At 42.6% G+C, this 16317-nt stretch overlaps 1 long non-coding RNA gene across 1 annotated transcript; it reads left to right on the plus strand.

Moving 5' to 3' along the window:
- Positions 1 to 315: 315 nt before the first annotated feature.
- LOC308584208 lies at positions 316 to 2924 on the plus strand. The gene is made up of 3 exons (XR_014006641.1): positions 316 to 436; positions 877 to 959; positions 2301 to 2924. It is a non-coding gene; the product is annotated as an uncharacterized lncRNA (long non-coding RNA).
- Positions 2925 to 16317: the final 13393 nt, after the last annotated feature.

The following is a 16317-nucleotide window of genomic DNA, read 5'->3' on the forward strand; positions in this document are numbered from 1 at the left end:
ATGTGAGATCACAATCCAGAGGGACTGCCCAGTTGGAAGATCCTTCAGATCATAATAAACGTTCAAAAGATAATTATAACCAAGTGTACCTAAAATGAGATAAAACACATGTAACTGCTAAATGCCTGATTACACTGCTGAAACAAAATTGTTTTAAGCAAGTTCCTTAAGTGCCTCCAAGTTGTAGGTTGTAAGGTACTTAAGAGGGAACATTGATTCTGATCTCATATAATGATTATTGAAGAAAAGTGGGTTTATCTAGTTGTTCGTCATGTTCCGTGTTTTGGGTTTGAAGTCCACAGTCAGGCAGGTTCTCCAGATCAATATAAACAGTTCGGTCAAAGAGGGATGCCATGTAACAGTGAGATTAAAACGCTGAAGAAGAGCACAAGGAAGGAAGTTAAGTCAAAAGGAACAGAGGCTTTCCATTTCTTTGGTATGTAACTGTAGGTATAAAGGTAAAGGGACCCCTGACCATTAGGTCCAGTCATGGCCGACTCTGGGGTTGCGGCGCTCATCTTGCTTTATTGGCCGAGGGAGCTGGCATACAGCTTCTGGGTCATGTGGCCAGCATGACTAAGCCGCTTCTGGTGAACTAGAGCAGCACACGGAAATGCCGTTTATCTTCCCGCCAGAGCGGTACTAATTTATCTACTTGCACTTTGACATGCTTTCGAACTGCTAGGTTGGCAGGAAACTGTAGGTATAAATAAGTACAATATCTAAAGTATATATATTTTATGTCTCTTTCAACAACCATTCATTGTAAACCAGAAAGGTAGAGGGGGGGATATCCAAATCAATGAGAAAGATTCACTCAAGGGTACCACATGTGGATGAAGGGTTAAACCAGCTCCTCTCTTCCACCCACAACAGATTTTTCAACAAATGTTCCACCATGAACTCTTTCTTCAGTCTCTCGGTGTTCCTCTCCCTGATACTTCTGCTGGCTGATCCAGGTAAGATATGCATGTGTCTGGCAGGATGAAAAAGACTGCTGGGAACCTGCCTCTCAATAGCCCCACAGGGAGGGTTCCAAAGATGACATCTTAGAGCCCAGAGCCTGGTGGTGGGACACTGAGGATGAGTCAGCAGAGGGGACAAGCAGGAGACTTGAGCAGTCAAGGGGGGTCAGGAGAAGGAGGGTCTTCCAGGACAGGATTAGAAGCTGAGAGTCACAGCATGCACACAGACTCTCTCAGTCCTGCTGACTCTCTGACTTTCCTCCTACTCTGACCTACTGCTTGAAGCAATGAGCCAGATGAGTGCAGAGAAGCAGCTCACCCCCCTCAATGCAACCTTCACCTGCTTGGTGGGATCCAGAGTGAGAAGCTAGAGGGAAAAGGCATACCTAGAGCTTAGTTTCAGCAATGCCTTCATTGAGTTACGATGAACCAGGGACATTGCTGTATTGTTGTTTTCCACTAATAAAACACTAATTGCATCCCGTGCTTTCTCTGTGTGAGCCTGCCCTGTGGATGACATGGCTCATTGAGAGCTCCTTGACAGCATGGAATGATGGACTTATGGGGGTAGATGATTCAGAGACATGTAAAAAATAATATATATAAATAAATAAATAAATAAATAAATAAATAAATAAATAAATAAATAAATAGGACTGGTATAGCAGGAAGATGACCAAATTCTTTAGTAGACATCTGAAGGCAGCCCTGTTTTGGGAAGCTTTTAATGTTTAACAGACCACTGTGTTTTAATACTTTGCTGGAAGCTGCCCAGAGTGCGCTGGGGAAACCCAGCCAGATGGGTGGGGTATAAATAATAAATTATTATTATTATTATTATTATTATTATTATTATTATTATTATGGCCCAACCCTTTGGAACCCTGAACATACAAATTCACCCAAAGTCTTTCTTCATTTCTGCAAGGTACACACACACACACACACACAGAGAGAGAGAGAGAGAGAGAGAGAGAGAGAGAGAGAGAGAGAGAGAGAGAAACCAATATCTGGAGCATTCACTTCTGTTTTCTTGGTGGAAGAAGGTGCTGCTTAACACCACTACTGGTTGAGGACCATCAGGGTCCTCAAATATATGAAATTCCCTCCTCCCCAACATTCAAGTGAATGTGAGTAACAGGCCACTGTAGATCTTCATCACTTAAAACAGAGGAGGTCAGGGACTGACCAGCTGGGGCAAAACCCACCAGGACATTGGAAACATCACCTGAATGCACGTATGGGTCCCCATTCATGGGCCGGGCTTCGTGTCTTCTGGCAAATGTGTAGTATGCCTACTCAGAAATCATTTGTCATATTTGTTGCTTTCTACAGGATTCTCTACCATTACGAATGAAAAGCACTGTTATCAAGCCAAAGGACAATGCAAACCACGTGAATGCGATTGGCCCTCTAGTTATTATGGAGGAATGTGTCATATGTATACAATAGTCTGTTGTCTACCCACAAAGTAGAAAAATACTAAGATAGACTTGAAGCATATGTCTTTGTGCAAGACCTATTCTGTATAGGTATTTGCTTGAATCAACTTCAGGGCTCTCAATAGCAGCAAATTGTGGGGCGGCTTTGCCAACCCCAAAATCTAGAGGAGCTCAAATCTCAGCTTGCAATGAAGGTAGATGTAGCTAATATTGCAGCATTAGGGGGGAAATACCAGAATCAAAGAAACCTGAGAAACCTCCATTGCTGTTATGAATAATCTGGAAGAATCTTCTTAACATTTGCTGGTTAACTGACATTTGACATAAACATCTCATATTGGAAGATTTGGTCATAAGGGTCAAGCATCTGACAGCAGGCATTATGCAGCCTCCAGAACTGGACTTCTTAGAATCATAGAATCATAGAGTTGGAATAGACCACAAGGGCCATCGAGTCCAACCCCCTGCCAAGCAGGAAACACCATCAGAGCACTCCTGACATATGGTTGTCAAGCCTCTGCTTAAAGACCTCCAAAGTAGGAGACTCCACCACACTTTTTGGCAGCAAATTCCACTGTCGAACAGCTCTTGCTGTCAGGAAGTTCTTCCTAATGTTTAGGTGGAATCTTCTTTCTTGTAGTTTCGATCCATTGCTCCATGTACGCTTCTCTGGAGCAGCAGAAAACAACCTTTCTCCCTCCTCTATATGACATTCTTTTATATATTTGAACATGGCTATCATATTACCCCTTAACCTCCTCTTCTCCAGGCTAAACATGCCCAGCTCCCTTAGCCGTTCCTCATAAGGCATTGTTTCCAGGCCTTTGACCATTTTGGTTGCCCTCCTCTGGACACATTCCAGTTTGTCAGTGTCCTTCTTGAACTGTGGTGCCCAGAACTGGACACAGTACTCCAGGTGAGGTCTGACCAGAGCAGAATACAGTGGCACTATTACTTCCCTTGATCTAGATGCTATACTCCTATCTTTTCAGACAGCAGTTGACTGTATCTGACAGCTGGCATATAGTTGTGGTCTATGCAGCAATCAAAATATCAAATTCTCTGTATTTGTTTTCAAAGTAGTAGCAGAATTCAGTAAATGTCCCCTTAACTAAATTTGGTCAATAAAATTTGTTGATTCTGAATTCTTCAGTCATATTGTTTAAATGTTGTATTTTGTGATTGGCTGGCAATATGAAACACTGGCTTTCACATAAACTGTTGGAAGCCTTGGGGATTTGGGGCATCTTAAAAAGCAGAGACATCACCTTGCCTACAAAGGTCAGTATAGTTAAAGCCATGGTTTTCCCAGTAGTGATGTATGGACCATAAAGAAGGCTGATCGCCGAAGAATTGATGCTTTTGAATTATAGTGCTGGAGGAGACTCTTGAGAGTCCCACAGGCTGCAAGAAGATCAAACCTATCCATTCTTAAGGTAATCAGCCCTGAGTGCTCACTGGAAGGACAGATTGTGAAGCTGAGGGTCCAATACTTTGGCCACCTCATGAGAAGAGAAGACTCCCTGGAAAAGACTGTGATGTTGGGAAAGATGGAGGGCACAAGGAGAAGGGGACAACAGAGGGCAAGATGGTTGGACAGTGTTCTCGAAGCCACTAACATGAGTTTGACCAAACTGTGGGAGGCAGTGGAACACAGGAGTGCCTGGCATGCTCTGGTCCGTGAGGTCACGAAGAGTCGGACACGACTAAACGGCTAAACAACAACAACATGAAGAAGAGGAGAAGTGGCAAGAACAGGAAAGGAACCGTCAGCTTCTCCACCACCATGGCTGTGGTAGAAATCAGCCTCACCCTAAATCAGCTTTTCTTTTAACAAAATAAGGGTTTTGGGGCTTCATTACACACATTTCTATGGTATAGCTGGCTTATGAAATAGCCAGGATTTCAGAAAAGCCAGATCTCTTTATTGATCAGAGATAATATTCAGGTTGGAATATTCAGCTGACCCCCTTTATTTGAGACAAGGAACTCTGCAGGCCAAGACTAATCCTGGCAGGTCAAAGTAAACCTTTCAGAGAAAAGCATGCCGTCCAACATTTCTCTGATGAAAATAGGGACATCCTATTCCATGATGATGATGATACCCCACATATCTGGCCGGGTTGTCCCAGCCACTCTGGACAGCTTCCAACATATATAAAAACATAATAAAACATTAAAAAAACTTCCCTGTACAAGGCTGCCTTCAGATGTCTTCTAAAGGTTGTACAGTTGTACCTCAGGTTAAGTACTTAATTTGTTCCGGAGGTCCGTTCTTAACCTAAAACTGTTCTTAACCTGAAGCACCACTTTAGCTAATGGGGCCTCCTGCTGCTGCCTGAGCATGATTTCTGTTCTTATCCTGAAGCAAAGTTCTTAATCTGAAGCACTATTTCTGGGTTAGCGGAGTGTGTAACCTGAAGCGTATGTAACCTGAAGCGTATGTAACCCGAGGTACCACTGTATAGTTACTTATCTTCTTGGTTCAGGGGTTGCATGACTCTATATCCTCCAACATTTTTTCAATGATAATAGGGACGTCCTAAGGAAAAGCGGAACATTTCAGAATCAAATCAGAAAAAGGTAAATCCAGTACTGTTCCTGGAAAACAGGGACACTTGGAGGGTCTGGAAAAGTCCCTATCAAAATGGTGCGATTTCTGTTTCTGCGAAACCCTCACCCTGACACAGAGACAATAGGATAAGTTTTGCCCAAATATTGTTGTGTGCAGATGTGGCAGAATGAAAAGTGTCAAATATTTGAATGGCAAGTTGAGAAACGCAGTGAAACCATGAACCTCAGGCCTATGCAGCCTGTGATTCAGAATCATTGTGATGCCCATTAGGAACCCTAACAGAAAACATGCACTGGATGCCCTGTTAAAATAATGGGACAATCCCTCCCATTTAGCAGGAGATTCTGTTATTCAATGGTCATACTACTAGGTATTTTTAAAAGGTACTTACCTTTACTACTAGGTGAAATTCGTTTTGCAGGTGGGTGACAGGAACTGGCTCTTTCCGTGGGCAGCAATACATTTTAACTATCTGGTAATTCAAATCTTCCAAAGTATCAGTGAAATTGGAATTCTAGAACTGGATGCATAGGAGCCAATCGTAGGGACTGAGGAGCCAGTTCTAGGGGCCGAGGTCCCTTTGACTCCCATAATGAAATATTTGAAGTGGCCATGCCCCCGCAATGTTGAGCATTGCCATTCAAGTGTTGTACATGTGCCATGTGATGTGATTGATTATGTGGGGTGGGGTTTACCTGCCCCCCTCATATTTTATTCAAGTTGGTACCCCTGACTGGATGAGCCATTGCATCTGGCATGAAGTTGGGCATTTGAGTGGAAACATGCGTCTTAGATCATAGGCTTGGTGATATGTCCAGTTTACCATTGAAACACCACTCCAAGGCTCACTGCTGCTGAGATCTGGAAATGGCAGTGGGGAAAGATTCTACATGAACTGATCTGGATTGTACCTAGCACTAATCTGCTAGGAACAAACACTGAGTTAAGCAGTTTGAGTGGGTTACATAGTTCACCTTTACCTACCTATGTCTAGATGCAAAATGACTATCACTGCTGCAGAAATAACACTTGACTTATATTTTCAGGCAACAAACTGGTTGCAAACCCTCTTCACTAAGTCTGTTACAATAATCTAAGCTGGATACACTTGGTGCATGAATGAGCACAGTCAGATTCAATTTAATAACAATAATAATTTTATTATTTATACCCCACCCATCTGGCTGGGTTTCCCATGCTGAAAGAAATAGAACTGGCAAAAGAATCAAAGTTCCTGGAAATGTTTCCTGTCTGTTGCTTTCCCTCCTTTCCAACTAATCAACTTGGAAATACCCTTGGACTTATTTCTTTACACACACACACACACACACACACACACACACACACACACACACGGAACATAAATTTCTCTTTGCTTGGAGCATGCTACTATTTCCTCAAATGATTTAGAATGATTAGGATCCTCAAATGGACCTGACGTTTCACTCATATTCCATGGAATGTGAGTAGCAGGGCACCAGAGATATCTGTCACTCAAAACATGGGAGGTCATGGACTGAGCAGGTGAGGCAGCATGCAGAAAGTGACTGGGAGCCAGCATGACCCCGTCTCCATCCATGGATTGGTCTTTGTGTTTTAAGGCAAATGCCTTCTCAGAATTTGTCTACCACTTTTTCTTTTCTTTTCTACAGGATTCTCCTGGGTATTTACTGCAGTGGAGTGTGATATAGCAGGAGGGCAATGCCAAGAGACCAACTGTTATGAGCCCCGGCAAAATTATGGGGGAGTGTGTGGTGGTCAAAGGATGCACTGCTGCCTCCCCAAACCTATAAAAATGCCCCCCTTTTTGCCACCATATAGAGGTCTTCAAATCTCTGCTTGCAATGAACATGGCTGCAACTGGTAATGTGATCGTGTACAGATGGTCCAAGTGCTGGAAGAAAAGAAACTTGAAATAACTCCCCTTTTTCTAGGGAATGAATTGGGCATATCACATATATGTCAGCATTTGATTTCTACAACTGTGTGATAAACCTGGAGGAATATTTTTTTGGGGGGGGAGATAGATTGTGGGCCCCAACTTTACTGGGGAATATGTGGCGATGGTACCAACACAAACTTTAAAAATGAATGCTGAAGAGCAGTATACAAACGTAAACCAACCAAACAACCAAGAAATAAAATAAAATTGAACCAATTTTGCACTTTCTGAAACAATACAAGAACCAAAACAGATCCATCTTTTGAAATAGCCAACCCTCCAAATTTTACACCACACTTCTCCAATTAAACATTTGCAACAAGGCAGAAAGTGTGCAGAAAATGAATATATTTATGTAAGCAGCATGCAAACAAATCAATATGCATTCTATTAGGGTAGAGGTGCCAGCTTCTCCAGAGGAATGGCAGGGGGTGACACAGCACCCCGCAACAACCTGACATCGTGTGCACAACATCCTGAGTAGCCAGGGGCAGCGCCAAATGCCCTCTGAAAATTGTAAGAAACTGAATCTGCCCCTTGGAGTCAGTGCCTATGCATTGGGACAATTCTGTTTGTTAGATTAAACCACTGGCAAATGTGTGCTTATGATGAGAAATTTGCACTAAGACGCTGATGAAATTTCACAAGAGTTTTTTTTAACAAAATGTAAATTGGTGCAGAAATGTGGAGAACTGCATGCCACATTAGAAAGCTGAAAAAGCAGATATTGACATATCTATCCAATGTTGCAGTAATGGGATATGTTTAACTCTTTTAAGGAGGCCATGGGTGACACAAAAGAGATAAAGGAGGGGCGAGCCTTATTGTGATCAGAAATGGCAGAATGAAAAGCTTCTCCTGTGCAAATTGCACCTTCAAAATGTGGAGAAACTATGAATCTCAGTCTCACAAGGATGGAGTTCTTGTTGCAGATAGTTCAAGTGCAACTAAGTACTCTCAAAGCTAAAGGAGGGATGGGAGAGGACATATAGGGAAGGAATAACCAATATAACCAAGATGCACCAATATAAAATGGGGGACACCTGGCTTGCTAGCAGTACATGTGAAAATGTTGTAGAGGCCTTAGAAAACCACAAGCTTAACAAGTCCAGATCAAAGGAGATTCCGGCTAAACATCAAGAATAACTTTATGGCAGTAAGTCGACAGTGTAACAGACTCTCTCAGGAGGTTGAGGACACTGCTTCACTGAAGTTTTTAAAGCAGAGGTTGGGTGGCCATCTTGGATGCTTTAGTTGAGATTCCTGTATTGCACATCACTTGGGAAGACAGGCGAACTAGTATCTGTTGGGAAACTGCCAGGGAGATATAGTCCAACATGGCCCAAGCCGGCTGTCTTTATTTAACTTCAAAGACTCCTTATCTTGGCAGCCCATTAATCACGAAGCCTCTTTGGCGCAGCTCCCAGGCCAATTAAGCCTTGCCGGAGTTCAAAGGCTCCTTGCCGAGGTAAAACAGAAAAGCGTCCCTTCCTTTCGCTTTTCCCCCAACATACCTCAAACGCAGTCTGTTGCAGCTTTACTCTCCTGTAGGTGCTGTGAATCTGGGCCCGAAACCTTGTTGTTGGGAAACTGCCAGGGAGATATAGTCCAACATGGCCCAAGCCGGCTGTCGGACATCCATCAACCTCCCGTAGTCACGCAGATCCAACAGTTAGCGGCACGAAGCCGTTCTGGAAACAGATTGCCACATTCCAGGCTTGTGCACAATGTTTATCAGCAGAAACACAGGCAGGAAGCTGCACCGCAGAAGAGCATAATTTACAGACTTTATTTAGCGTAGAACAGAACAAAAGAAAACGTGACCGTTCTGTGTCAGCATCTCTGGCCAACTGGCGAAATCGAAAGGAAGCAGCAAACATAAACATCCTGTGACTAGGACATGCGCAGACTCTGTGACTTACAAAGCCTGCTCCCTTTTAAGGTGGAACGGAAATATCCTAACAGTATCAGTGTACTGGAAGAAGCAAAGATCACCAGTGTTGAAGCAATGACTCTTCAACATCAATTTTGTTGGACTGGTCATGTTGTGTGGATGACTGATGATCCTCTTCCAAAGCAAGTACTCTATTCTGAACTGAAAAATTGAAAGCGTAATGCTGGTAGTCAATAAATGAGGTTTAAAGACTGTCTCAAGCAAATCTTTAAAAAAGGTAGTATAAACAGACAACAGGGAAACACTGGCCTGCAAGTGTTCAAGTTTACCAAAGGTGTCATGGGCTTTGAAGACACTCAAACTCAGGACGCAAGGCAGAAACGTACTAAGAGGAAGGCACTCTTGGCAAATCCACACCGTGATCAACTCCCGCCCGGAAACCAATGTCCAAACTGTGGAAGGTCGTGAGGATTCAGAATTGGCCTCCACAGTCGCTTATGGACTCATTGTTAAAACCGTGTATATGGAAGACAATCTTACTCAGCTACGAGTGATCACTAAAGAAGAAGAAGATTGCAGGAGCTTGGACTAGATGACCTTTGGGGTACCTTCCAACTCTATGGTTCTAGGACCAGGGTTCAAATTCTCACTTGATATGAAGCCCACAGGGTGACATAGGGCCAGTCACTGCCACTCAGCCTCATATAACTCACAGGGTTGTTGCGCAGATCAGATGTGCACCTCATAAAGCAATCAGAGGACAATCCATTCCTCAATGGGAAAGTTAGCTTTAGCTCTTTCAGTATTTAGTTAAAGCAGTTATCTCAATGCCAATTGGATTTTTTGTAAACTGTCGCATGTACGCTGCATTTCAGATGGTGGTGGTGATGGCAGTTGAATGAAATAACTGGATGTATTTATTAGAAATGAAATTTTGCCCTTTCACAGAAAGAAGACCTATCAAGGCAAGTTGAGAGACTGGGGTTAAATGTCCAGTTCTTGTTTACCTTCCTACCAGGTGCAGGACATATGGTACTTAGTGGGTACGCTACGTTCTTGGTAAATTTAGCTCTGATCTGCTAACACAAATGCATAATGATGGTTTAAGAAATCTGGAGGGCACTGCCCAGGTGGAAGATCCAGCAGATAATCATAAATCGTTTAGGCAAAGAGGCACATCTATTAATAGCGTAGTTAAAAGACTAAAGAAGAGCATAAGAAACGAAATTGGAAAGCAACAGAGGCGTCCTATCTCTTTGGTAAGTAGCTGCAGGCAACTATTTCATTACAATCATTTGAAATATATTTGCATTAGGATTGAAACAGCATATTTCCTTCCATTGACTTATTGCCTATTGATACAATGAAGGTGGGGGATAATTGGAGTTAAATTTGTGCTCTGCACATCTGCTTTGTTTCAAGGTTTCTAGTAAAGAAAGCTGTCATATTTAAATTGTTCAGCAAGGCCATCCTTCAACTCTATGTGCTGCCCTGGGCAGAACAGAGGAGGATTGCAGCTAAACTCAGTTCCCATTTGCCATCTCTAGCTGGCAATAGACATCACTCAGATGATCTAATAAGGGTTCTATGGATATAGCTCCTAGCGTGCAGATGGGAAATGCACAACCAGCAGCCATCATGTTGAATTTCTTGATCAAAGGAGCATGTATAGGTGTAGCCAATCCAGAATTAGATCACTGGTCCATCAACCTGAGTATTGTCTATAATGACTCACAAGGATTCAGAAAACAGATTTCATGCACATATGTGCTTCTGATTACTGGAATAGATAAAAGATGTGATGGCACTGAATTTTGTAAAATGATATTTAACACAGTAAGGATCATAGTTCAGTGACAAGAGCATCTGATTTGCATGCAGAGAGTTGTGGGTTCAACCCTTGGCATCTCCAACTAGTATTGGGGCTGTCCACTGTCCGGCATCCTGGAGATTCATTGCAAAAACTGTAGGCAATGCTGAACTAAATGGACTAGTGGTCTGACTGGTAAGTGAATTTCCTGTATTTTTAAAAGCTGCCTTATATTGAGCCACATCCTTCATACAGATGAAGCTCAGTATGATCTCCAGAATCTTTTTTAGCTACTTCATTATTGCATACAAAGATATGCTTCTCTTTATGCTGCTCTACTAAAAAAAAAAAAAGCTGCTGGATTTAGTACAAAATTCAGAGATAGGTTTTATTTTCCATGGATATCCTTATGGTATAGACTGAATGCTTAAATTCAATTAAAATTAATGGGACTTTGTTCAACTAGCATAAATGAGTGGAGTGCAATTAAGACTTCCATTGGGGCAGGAGTTAAGTCAACTCCATATTTTTTGTCAACACAGAACTTCAGCCCAATTTCCAACCATGAAGACTCTCCACCATTTCTCAGTCCTCGTCTTTTCAGTGCTGCTGCTTGTTGATCCAGGTAAGATGTGTTTAAATGTTCTTTGATATGTGCATATATCAATTAAGATTATGAAAATAATCTTAAGAATGACCTTGGGCATAGGAGTTGATCAATGAACTTGGTTTCCTGAGATGCACCCAGGACTCCGTTCCTTCAAACCAAGTTGAGTTGGAGTTAATTCAGGTCTAGCGATGCAGGACAATATGATTCAGTTTGCATGTAAAGGTGAACTTGCCAAATTAACACAATCTGAAATCATTTGAGAAGCAAAGATTAGTCATCCGTTGAAATTTGTATTTGCATTTCAGCCAAGCACTATATACAAAAATATATTTACTAAAGTGTGCTTATAAATGCATATACTAGTGAAAATAACATACAAAATTCATTATATCAGGGGGAGGTGCTTTGCAAACTCATGTATATTAGGGCAAATTGTAAAGAAATTGGAACAACAATCCTGGTGAATTTTCATTATTTCTATAAAATGGAATGCGAACTGATGTGCAAATATGGACAAGTGAATTTAAGACACAATGTCTGATTGCGCTGGACTATTCTATTTATCTATTTTGTATTTCTTTATTTTTGTAAAGTATATAAACCCTGCCTTGCAACAAAATATTCAAGCTGACCTATAATAAGATAATCAATTTCCTATTATCAATAGGACAAGGTATATAACAATATCATGATGACCAAAACATATTTTTTTTGTATGACTAAAGCAGGCATATCTGAATTTCTATTTCGTACTCTCAGTTCTTCCCCAATCTATTTTTCCCCCCTGCAGGATTTAGTATAGAAATTTCAAAGAGAAAGGATTGTATGAGAGCCAGAGGTCGTTGCTTTCCATTTGTTTGTCCCTGGCCCCTAGGATACTATATTGGAGAATGCTTTTGGCCCATTAGGCGGTGCTGCATGTTTTGACATCAAGTCAACATGGTGGAGGCTCCATCATATACCAAGAAGAACAACCCAAAGATGTGTCATCCATTGGTTTTTGCAAGAGTCTCTGTTCTTTGGAATAATCCTCCAGGTTCCTGAGACAGGCAGATGGTGCCCCAACCTTCCACTCCTTTGCCAACCCAAGATTTGGTGCATGCCATGAAGACAGTCACACCTTGTAAAAGATTGTAAGATATGTTTAAGGTCAATAGATAAGGTTGGGCAGGCAGCAGGGAGGAGGGAGAATTAGCCCATCACTGATGTAAGGAAGGGAAGTCGCCAAGATAAATAAATAGATTCTGGTGTAAATTGTATGTTATGTGATCTTAATGTAAATGACTGTAAAATAATAAACATGTTTTGAAGGAGGAGGAGGAGATGATAGCTGCAACTTGCAAGGCAGTAGCAGTCAGTGGTGTAGCAGTGGTGGAGCATCACTGTTCTCCTAACTTCAAAATAGAGTCTCACTGGCACTTGCCAAAGATGCAGAGGGAGGAGGGAGGCACCAGGTATTGTGCAGTTCTGCAGTGGGAAGAGAGGTGGATTGGCTTCATTGCACTGCACTGTGCCCTTTGATCAGAGGCAGCAGAAAGAAATGAAATGTAATTTATTATAGGTACGGTTGTGTCACAACTCTTTTTTTCCAATATTGTTCTGTCAGTAGCTAACTCAATTTAAACGCTTTAAATAAATAGATAAACAAAACATTGTATGCCATGCCAAAAGACTCATTGATGTTTTTCTTAGTGCCCCCTCCATGGGTGATCCAGAGAGTGGAAACATAGGAATGGGCCTTTCCAGGGGTGGCTCCCTGCTGGTGGAATCCTCACCCAACATAATCTTTATATATTTTTAGGCACCATGCAAAAACATTGTGTTTTATTTGGGCTTTTGGACCTGAATTTGAAAGGTCGAATATACTTTCTACCCCATGATATGCACAGAGCAGACATTCTGGACATGTCCAAGCAAAGGAACTATTTCCAAGGGTCCAGGATCTCTTTGACGCCCCCAATGAAATATCTGAGGGGACAGGGCTTCTCTAAAGTCGATGGGCATTGTCATTCAAATGGTGCGTGGGCCTAAAACAAACATTCAGGCCTCCTCCAAACTACTATGGGGCAGCCCCTCTGCCTCCTCTTCCAGGCTGATTTATGTAAGTGTGGAATAGGTCAGTCTAAGTGTCATGCTTCAGCTCTAGTTAATGCATTAAGGGGTTAAGAACATAGTGTAAGCTGTTTTGCCAGACTGAACTAGGTCACACCATCTCATGCCCCTTTCTTTTCTTCCAGCACTTGGGTCATTCGTACATGATAACATTACCAGCAGCAGCCACGTTCATTGCAAGCAGAGATTTGAAGTCCTCTATATGGTGACAAAAAGAGGAGCTTTCTTATAGGTTTGGGGAGGCGGCAGCACATCCTTTGACCCTCACACACACACCCATAATTTTGCTGGGGCTCATAACAATTGGTCTCTTGGCATTGCCCTCCTGCTATATCACACTCCTCTGCAGTAAATACCCAGGAGAATACTGTAGAAAAGAAAAGAAAAACTGGTAGACAAATTCTGAGGAGGCATTTGCCTTAAAACACAAAGACCAATTCCATGGATGGAGACGGGGACATGCTAGTCCCTAGTCACTTTATGCATGTTGCCTCAACTGCTCAGTCCCCTATTTTGAGTGACGAATATATCTACTGCCCTGGTACTCATATTCCATGGAATGAGTGGAACATCAGGTGCATTGAACTGATCATTCTAAATCATTTGAGGAAATAGTAGCACATTCCAAAGAAAGAGAAGTTTATGCTTCAAGGGGTGTGTGTGTGTGTGTGTGTGTGTGTGTGTAAACAAATAAGTTCACGGGTATTTGTGCTAGGCATTTCCAGGTTGATTAGTACGAAAGGAGGGGAAGCAATGGACAGGAAACATTTCCAGGAACTTTGATTCTTTTGCCAGTTCTATGCCTTCCACCAGAAATTGAATTCTGCAGCACCTCTTACTTGCCTTTCACAAAAGCACCCTCCCTTGTCTTCAGCTGAAATTCAGAGACTTTGATGACTGACCCTGCCACTAGCTCTAGCTGCTCTAGTTTCAAGATATGCCTATACATTGGAATTGGAATTGGTTCACCATCCTGATACTCCGGCTTCCTGGAATAAGCATTCTCTCTTTGACTCTGACTGCCGGACACATAATGCACTCTAAAGTCGAATCTGGCAAAGAACTGCACCCAATGAATCTGCCGTTGATTGAGACGTCGCATCTGCCAATACTTCAGATTCCGATGGTCAGTGCGCACTTCCACCTGGTGTTGCGCCCCCTCTAAGAAATGTCTCCACACTTCAAAGTCTTCTCAGATAGCCAAAAGCTCCTTCTCCCAAATGATACAGTTCTGCTCGAAATGAGTCAGCTTCCTAGAGTTGAAAGCACAAGGGTGTAGGTTGCCATTTTGGTTCTCTTGCAGCAGTACCGCCCCCACAGCCCTATCAGAGGTGTCTGTTTCCATGGCAAGTGGCTGGTGAGGGTCAGCATTAACTAGGTATTCCTCTGAGGAGAACATGGTTTTGAGCTGCTCAGACACCTGTCATGCTTCAACTGTTCACTGGAAGGCCTTCTTGCCCCTCAAGCAATCCATGAGAGGTGTTGTGAGTCTTGAATAGGCTAGCACAAACTTGTGGTAGTAGTTGGCAAACCCCAAGAACTGCTGCAGGTCTTTATTTGTCTTGGGTTCCTGCCATGACACTATGCCCTGCACCATAGCCAGATCCATGTGCAGCCCTTCCTGTGTAAGACGGTAACCCAGGAAATCTACCATAGAAACATGGAATTGGCATTTCTTGAATTTTGTGTAAAGTGAGTGTTCTCTCAGCCTCTGCAGCACCTCTGTCACATGCCACACGTGCTGTTCCTGGCTTTCAGAGTAAATCAAAAGATCATCAAGGTAACTGATCACGAACTTATCCATCAGGTCACTGAGGACGTGGTTGATGAAGGCTTGAAACATTGCTGTCCCTGACTGAAGTCCAAAGGGCATGACCAGGTATTCAAAGCTGCCATACCTGGTGAAGAACGCTGTTTTCTACCCATCTCCCTCCCTCACATGGATCAAGTTATAAGCCTCCCTTAAGTCCAGCTTCATGAAAATCTTCATGAAAATCCCCAATACGTGGTGGGGGATAGCAATTGGGTACCATGAGGCTATTGATTTTTCAGTAATCTGTGCATAATCTAAGTTCATTAGCATTCTTTTTATACACGAGCAGCAGTGCAGAGCCTCCTGGTGCCTTGGAAGGTCTGATGAAGCCTATAAACTCTCTCAAAGCCTCCAGCTCTGTCTTGTACATCAACATCAAATTGTGGGCAGCCAAGCACTCAGCAAGAGGTATATCTTACACTCATAAGAACTATGGGGAGGCAACTTGTCTCCTTCCTTCTCGCAGAATACATCTCGGTAGGAATAGTATTCTGTGGGCAATTGGCTTTCCTCACCACTTAGAGGTCACAATAGCACTGCTACTACTGGGGTTTTGTCATCTAGGCAGTGGAGATGACACAAATGTTATGGATCGCTGCCCCTACACTATAACCGGGTCATGTCTGGACAACCGCAACATCCCCAGAACTAGTGGATACATGGGTAGCTTTGCTAAGTGGAAGGTGGCTTGCTCTCTGTGGCCAGGCAGCTCCATGGTCAAAGGTACTGTGGTGTGAGAGACCTTCCCCAACACCAGGGGTCTCCCAACTATAGTCTGCACTCCAACAGGGTCAACAGTCTCTGCATGTGTATGACACTGTTCCTTTTCTAGGGAATAAATTGGACATATTACATATATGCCAGCATTTGATTTCTACCACAGACAACTGTGATAAACCTGGAGGAAAGTTTTTTTTGGGGTGGGTGGGAGATTGTTGGCCCCAACTTTACTGGGGAATATGTGGTGATGGTACCAACACAAACATTAGAAATGAATGAACAAACTAACCAACCAACAAATAAAGTTGAACCAATTTTGCACTTTCTGAAACAATACAAGAACCAAAACAGCTCCGTCTTTTGAAATATCCAACCCTCCAAATTTTACACCATACTTCTCCAATGAAACATTTACAAAAAGGCATATATAGGCA

This window comes from Podarcis bocagei (genome assembly GCF_964188305.1).
Source record: "Podarcis bocagei genome assembly, chromosome: 3".
Lineage (NCBI taxonomy): Eukaryota > Metazoa > Chordata > Lepidosauria > Squamata > Lacertidae > Podarcis > Podarcis bocagei.